The following is an 8,335-nucleotide window of genomic DNA, read 5'->3' as shown; positions in this document are numbered from 1 at the left end:
CCTGAATGAACCATTCTTTCCAAGACCCAAATATAGAGTCAAACCAGTATCCAACGTCTCTTATCTCCCCACATTCTCAGCAACTTCTTGTCTCAGATCCTTCAGCTTCTTCATGGCCCTAGTAAAAGCTCCATCAGAGGCTGTGTTATTCGGAATAAAGGTGCAACAGTCAATTCCAAACATCACACAAACCCCTCCTTTTTCTGCCAGTAGCCAATTCAGAGCTTGTCTGTTTTGCCATGTCATTTTGCTAGTGTATTTTATCTGAAGGCCTAAGGCATCCATTGCTTGATCTTAGTCTTAATTGTTCTGTTGATTGTCAGAGCTAATCTGAGATGGTATGCCGAATCTTGGGATGACTTCTTTGGTTAAAATTTTATCAGTTTCTGCTCCTTGGTCTGCTGAGGGTTCTGCTTCGACCCATCTGCTAAATCTATTAATGAAAACTGTATCTGTATCTTTTTCCTCTTACTGATTTTATCATGTCCACATAATCCATCACTAGATGTTTGAAGGGTCCTTCTGAAACTGGGATAAAGCCTTTTGGAGTTGCTGTTCCTTTTCTGACATTATTCTGTAAATCTTTGTCTTTTTTATTTTTCTAATTTTATTTTTCTAATACTCTCCCCCCTTGCACAATGGTCAAAACCATGCGCATCTTAAATTAAAATAGTAAAAAGGGTTGCTAGTGTAATTATTTGTCTTGTAATACCTCATTTGTCCAATAGTCTGAAGTTGAGGGTTTTGCTTATGCCTTCTTGACTAATGATATAGACTTAATTTTATATTCAATTATCTATTCTAAATTTCAAGGTGCGAATACAGCTAATTGTAAATTGGTAACACAACTCTGATGACAAAAGCTACTGAATGTAGGCAATATGTCATTCCCCATGTGACAGTGTCTAAATGTTTTGAATAACACAGCTGGTCGATATCAGTTGCCATTTGATTGTGTTAAACACTGCTGTCATAAACCCCAAATTTTTCAATATCTAATAGATAAAAAATTCTGGTGGGTCTGGACATGCTGTCGTTTGAAAGAACCATAATCAATTTATCTTATCTGTTCATTTCTACTGTTCAGTGGACAACATCATCATCATCTAATTATGCATTTACCCCTAGTTGGTTAATGCAGTAGTCCCTCACTATGCAGTCCAGCGTCAGTTGTAGTTAATTATTGAGTCATGCAAACACTTCCCCTCCCAAGGCCTTTTTTTTTTAATGCTTACAGCTGGACTAATGTCTATTGAAAGAAAGCAAATAGAGAGTGTCAGCTGCACAGAACATAGAGAACTGCTGTTGGACCAGTGAATAATCAAAATACAATTAATATGGCCAATCAATGAAATTTGAAGCGGTCTCTGTAGTGATCATTGAAAACGCATCACCTGTGCCCACTCAGTAAAGGATGAAGCCCTTCTGCTTGGACCAGCGATCAGTTGAACTGGTTGGGCTGCTGTCTGAGTGTTTCCCTCCTCATCCGATGCATTTGATCTGTCAGTCTTTGTTGGCATTCAAGGGTCTGGTGTCATGTTGGGACATAGTGGTTTGACTCTGGATGCTGTTGTCTCTCTGCCTCTCCTCAGTCTGGCTTTTGGCCAAGCCATGGAGGAGGCAATTTTGCATGATGGCAGGATGTTTTTCTTGGTTGTTTCTGCATCAACACAGTCTTTGTCCATACCAACCCCTCAGAAGTTTCAGCTTCCTCTTTCAGAGGGGATGAAGGCCCACCAACCAAATGCCTCTTCTTTTCTCTGCAGTCGTGTCCTTATGTTTCTTGCTCTCACTTGTTGCACAGTCCAGTTGCTGTTGGTTATGTTGGGGTAGCCGTCCCAAAAGCTGTCTGGTGTCATCTGGAAATTGAACACTCAGAGATCCGTGTTAATCAGATTCGTCCTTTATAAATTCTTCAACCATCTCTTTCAATTGTCCCTTAATTTCAGAAGTATCATCTGGTTGATAACAGCAGTTTCCCCATGCAATTTTAATAAAGCAAGTTCTCCTTTGCAGAAAAGAGCAAGAATTTTTCTTCTTTGCAGAATGCAGAAAATAGCAGTCTTTCAGTCTGTCTGAGTTGCCTTATTTTCGGTCACATATATAGTATTTTTATCACTCGTCATATCGATCCCTACTCTCTCAAGCATTTTAGGATTAAATCAATGAGTCTCATTACTGTAAAATGTGTATAATACAGTATGGCTGTTAAAAATATCGGTTTAGCTTGGTCACCCAATCCTGCTCATTCAACACAATGCACAAGTTATTTTAAGTAACGCAATCCAAAGATCTCAATTTCTGCAATGGCTCAAATTTAAAACTGTCTCCCAGGGATAACAAGATGCATCATAGGCTACGTCTTTATATAACAGGTCAGTCATACCCACATCTAGCATGTCTATCTCTCTCTATATATTTTTATCTCTAAATGTCAGATATTTCTATAAACCTTTTTATCAATTATTTGATTTTCCTCTGGGAACTACACAAACCACTTATACTAAGGAGAAAACTCCAGTGTTTTTGATGGCCACCAGTTTGCACAATCCTCCATATCAATCCCTGTTAGGCCTGCTTATTAATTTAATTCCCCCATAGACCGGTCAACTAACATTTAAGCAATTTTTATATTTTCTTTCAGGTTAATTTCTTAGCAATTATTTTTATTGGTGTTTTCTTGGTATTTGTGAAATTAGTCTACTTTTAATTCTGACTGGATTAGCAGATTTCACCAATCTTACTTGATCTCTTAGTAAACTGTGTTTGAATACCTTTTTATTTATTTATTTTTACAAATGTTTCAGTTGGGCTTCTTTCCCCATTTTTGGAGGGTTGTCCTATAGTATCTCTGCAAATGTAATATTTTGATCTTGGTATCTCTACAGGTGTTGATGCCATTATAATCTTTATTATCAGTGTGTTTCACTCATTTCCAGTATTCCTTACTAACCCCAGCTTGCATCTATTCTTAACTAGTTTTCAGCAAGATGGTCAGGCATTTATTAAGATATCTGATTAGTCTTTCTCAGGTATTTCAGAAATGCAGTTCCTCTATTACAGGTCCACTGGTGGGGATGACAGTTACAAATAAAATCTCTCAAAGTTCAGTTCAAAGTGTATGTTGGAAATGGTTGCTCCCTCTCTGGTTTATAAGCTAGTCAGAACTAGGAAAGGTGAACTCTTTCTCTCTGTCTCCCTCCTTTCCTTCCTCACACACACACACACATGCAGTCTCACTTTCTTTTTGCAGCCCGTCCTCTCTCTGTCAGAGGCAGCCCCTCCTTTCTGCATCTCTTTCTCATATCACAGTCACTGTTTACTTTTGCTATATGAGAGAGAAAGTGTTCTTTCATAATTCTAGTTTCTCTTTATAAATGAATATCGTTCTTTTTCAAACAGTCTTAATCTGTGCATTTTACGCGCACACACACATTTAATTTTTTCTTGTAACAATGAAGAGGCAAAGCCAAATTATTTCTAATACAAATTTTTTTTGAGATTTGTCTCCGCGTTTCCACTCCTATTTGTCCATCGTTGTAACATTCTCAGTTGTTACTGACTGCTCTTTTTTGACAACTGACTGCACTTCTGTCTTTTTCATGAATTTCTACCAACATATGACTGGTATGGTTGGGGTTGCTCCTCAAAACTACCACTACCACCAGTTTTTCCAGTGTCCAATTATCTACCTGTGCTGGTCTGATTTCTCCTCCCTGTCCGACTTTAACGGTTGTGTCACTTTCCCACTTTTCTGGCCTTGAGCTCACTACCATATACATGTTCCTCAAAATCAAGGCTCCTCCGAAACCCCGAGGCCAAGTGTACCAGGCATTTCTTTTCAGGTATGGGATGTGCAATGGATTTAGCTTTATTTCTCATTTTGTCAGCAATAAATCCAAAAGGGTAGTTTTGGGAAGGTCAAATCTGTTCAAGTGTGGTCTCAGAGCTTCAAGAGTTAAGGTATTTTTTTTTATTTTTTTTTTTTATTTTTTTATCATATCATGCCAATCCACTAAGGGCCATTTTCGTTCAACCTGGTACAAATTTGTTATTCCTGTCAATTTTTTAAAAAGCTCATCCTTCCCTTGGTCTGTTAACTCCTGTCTCTGCCCTTCATTATCTATGAACTCTTTTTCTAACCAGAAGTGATTCTCAATACCTTTGGTTAGTATTAATGCTTCTTGAAAATCATTCTTCTTTCCACAATCTAGTCTCCTCTGCCTCATAATTATCTCTCACTCTAGACCACATTTGTACTTTTTTCAGGTGTCAAAAGGTGAAAAAACTCTCTTGTCACTTCTCTCCCTCCTTTTTTCTTTATCCCAATACAAACGCTTTCAGTCTGCTATAACGTACACTCATACATACAGCCGCACACAGAGCCACTCACACACACACAGTGCCACTCTGACACACGTACACTCATACACCCGGGATTTCATACACACAATCACACACACTCACACAGTGTCACACTCACACGCAAAGCCGCTCTCACACACTTATTTATTATTTTTCTTGTAACAAATGAAAAGACAAAGTCAATCAATCAAACTTTTGACAATATGGGCTGTTTCCCTATCCAAATTATTTTCCTGTCATCAATTTTTGTTTTATCATCCATTAAACTTTTAATAACACTGATTCAAAAATTATTTCTTGTAAGAGTTTTATTTTATGTGCCTTTGTCTCAGCTTTCTCAGCCTAATTTTCTCACTGAGCGGTGCCAAGGTCACTTAAATACAATTGTAACAATTTCGGGACAGTGGCTCAACTGTAATCTTTCTTTTATGCAGAGCACAGAGCTCAGTTAACAAGCACTTTCTCTGCGTCTCCGTCCTTTCTATCAATTCTGCTCAAACATGGCTATATAATTTTCTAACTTTTATTTTCTAGCACTTTTTTTTTTTTTTAGAAAAACAAATTATATTTTATTATATTATAAAGGTATCATTACTATTATCAATGCTAATTTTCTCCAAAACGATTTATCTCCTTCTACTTAAGATGAAAAAGCATTTAGACACAAACAAAAAACACTTTTCTCCTCACATAAAACAGAACAGACTAACAGATCACGTGCTTATCATTTCAAACACACTTTTCACGTAGGGCGTTGCTTTGCACGCACACTTACAACATATAAGACAAACAAATCACGTGCTTCTCGCGTGCAACGCGTCTTCTGCGTTGGGGACACGCGCCTCTCGCGTACACAAATAATCGCACCTTCTGCGTTTATGGACAATACAACATATAATCTTGCAAACGCACTTTTCGCATAAAATACTGTGACGCACACATGTACAATGCACCTTCATGCGAATGGAATACGCACTTGTTTGGACAGACAAACAGATACTGCATGCACTTTTTTCTCAAAACCTGGAACCTACCCTCCTGTTTCCTCCCTCCTTTTATCACTTTTAGGTTCTTTTTGGTGGAGTCTTTTGTTTAAGGCCGTCACCAACCGGGCGCTAGCTTAACAGGGGCAGCACAAAACAAATATAAGCAAAATTTGCTTACCTTATTTTTATGGCACCTTTGTTTTGTGAGGCCTCTGCCAGCACGCCCACCGTGGTCACCCCTCGACCCCTTGTCCCTCCTGGCTCGGCTCGACAATTATGTTGTGGCAAATTCAAAGTTCTTTTTGGTTCAGGTCTCAAAAAAGCTTTCTCGGAGTCGAGGTTCCAGGTCAGAAGAATTTAATTTATTGTACACACAACAAAGGAGAAGCCAGCTGGTCATCTGAAGTTATAATATCCAGCATTCATTTTTATACCTTTTTCATATCATCAAGTCTCCAGTGGGTACCCTCAGACCTATCTTTCTTCTTCAGTTACGCCTGGTGACCTTGGCACAGTTAAACATGTCTTCTCTATTGGTCAAACCTCACACAATGGTGCTCTGTTGGTTCAGTATTTTGACACTTTGCATTGCTGATGCAAGCTGGTTATTTTCCATTCTCTCATCCTTTCTCAGACCCATTTTGTCATGCTTGTCATTTTCATTACATCATACTTAGACATGAATCAAGGAAATTCTCCAACAGTACCTACTTAGATGACCTACTACGTCTTCCGGTTAGATTCTGAACTGTGTATATAATGGACACTTTACTATCCCATGAGGCCATGGGAGAGGGTTTATGAACGACAGTGAAGAGACGCAACTGATGCTGGTAGGTCACATGATAGTGACAACATGGCAGATGTAGTGCGTCCAGATTATACTCATACTATACAATCATACTATTTAGGACATACATTTTAAGCGGTCGTGAAGTAATTACTTATTCAAAATAAACTCAGACGTTATAATTTCAGACGCAGTCTCAATGTGTTTGGATGTAAGAGATTAAAAGCTTGGGTGATACTTTAACCCTTTCATGCATGAATTATGATAACCTCAGTCAGGATTTTTTTTCCTATGTGTTTTTATTGCTCTTAGGGCATGAAAAACAAGAATTTTTATTTCATTTTATTTTTGTACAAAATAAAGAGATCTTTAGATGTCCACTTGAGTGACAGCATGCGGTTATGGTTTAAACTGAATATATACTGTATTAAATAAGACAATAATCAAACAGATAAAGTATGTAAATTTAACAAACTAATCAATACAATTATGTTAAATCATGTGAAAACTATAAAAAATATAAATGCGAAATATTGCAAAGGCTTCATACAACTTCATACAGGTTGCACTTCGCATATCTATGATATCAGAACATGAGGACGTGATTCCATCAGAGTTTTCTACAGCCTGTCAAGGTACAACTGTGGAAACCACTCAGATGCTCCTCCAGTGCACCAGAGTATGGAGATTTACCCTTATTAGCTGATCATTCTGATTATGTTCAAGATGGACATGAACATTTCTATCATAGCCCTCCTCTGAGAAAACCTAGCGATACGTTTTTTTTCAATCTCATCTGAAATGATCAGAGTTGGGGGTAACGCATTACAAGTAACATGCATAACCCATTCAGATTACTTTTTTGATGTTACAAGTAAAGTAATGTGTTACAAGTAACATGCATTACCTAATCAGATTACTTTTTGATCTAACAAGTAATTAACTACAAGTAATGTGCATTACCTAATCAGATTACTTTTTGATGTAACAAGTAATTAACTACAAGTAATGTGCATTACCTAATCAGATTACTTTTTGATCTAACAAGTAATTAACTACAAGTAATGTGCATTACCTAATCAGATTACTTTTTGATGTAACGAGTTATTTTGGTTAAGCCCACCACAAAGTTTTTGTTCACACAACTTTGTGGTGAAATTGCAAAAAATAAAAGGATAAGGAAACATGCAAATGGGTTTTCTGAATTTATTAATGTAATCACCATGACCCTAGACCAGGGTTGTAATAGTATGAATGTGCTATATAAATACATTTGTCTTGCCTAGAAAGTAAAGAGACCCAGATCAGCAAAGACCCTGTCAATCAGAACACAGCTATTTTATGTAATTTAGCCATTCACTCAGGCATTCAAATCTGATCTTTCCTAAAAACAAAAACATATTATCTAATATTTATCTGAGAGACATACATGACTGTCTTTAAAAATATACATCTTGATTATCAGATTTGATGTCAGCATATAGTGTCCATCATTCAATGTATAATAAATGTACTGTATGTCATAAGCGTCAGGCTACATTAATCCGTATTCATTTGAAAATGGTGTTTTCATTTTAAAATATAATCCGTTCACACTAACATTTTAAAGCATTTTCCAAAAGTTTCTCGTCCACACTGAAATGTTGGAAAACGCCAAAAAATGATCTTGCTGCACAGATGTAAAACATAATAAAAGCTGAATGCGATGATACAGAGACGAGACAAAGTTCACGCTATACTTCTAGCACAATCATTTTATTAGCAAAATATCCCACCGCTTTCATCTTGCATGAATGTAATATGAAGTTTGTACAAATTAACATTCTTTTGCAACATGTTGAATGAACAGCACAGAGCATGCAGATCATTCAAAGGTTTGTATACATACACTAGTGATATCACTGAGCTTGTGTTTAGATTAGGTAGGGTGTCCAGTGGCGTCACTAGGTTTTCCAGGCCCCGTCGGTAGGAATCACAGAGGCCCCCATTGTCACAGTGTCTGGTTGTGTTTCCCCGTGTATCCACTAGATGTCCTCCTTTTCCCCACGGTGTCATGCACATGAACTTCAACTCCCACAATTCCTGTCTGTGTATTACACTCAGGTGTTAGTAATTGTAATCACCAGCTGTCTCTCGTTTTCCCCTCGTCATGCATGTATTTAATGCCCTGTTTGTCTTGTGTTCTTTGTGGATC

General features: G+C 37.5%; 1 long non-coding RNA gene across 1 annotated transcript; it reads left to right on the top strand.

Moving 5' to 3' along the window:
• The first annotated feature begins 652 nt into the window (after window positions 1-652).
• Window positions 653-922, top strand: LOC307151772. The gene is made up of 2 exons (XR_013819930.1): window positions 653-688; window positions 814-922. It is a non-coding gene; the product is annotated as an uncharacterized lncRNA (long non-coding RNA).
• Window positions 923-8,335: the final 7,413 nt, after the last annotated feature.

The sequence above is a fragment of the Squalius cephalus genome (genome assembly GCF_949319135.1).
Source record: "Squalius cephalus genome assembly, chromosome: 23".
NCBI classification, from domain to species: Eukaryota; Metazoa; Chordata; class Actinopteri; order Cypriniformes; family Leuciscidae; genus Squalius; species Squalius cephalus.
The sequence above is the reverse complement of the archived record's forward strand: the minus strand, read 5'-3'. Positions and strand labels throughout refer to the sequence as shown.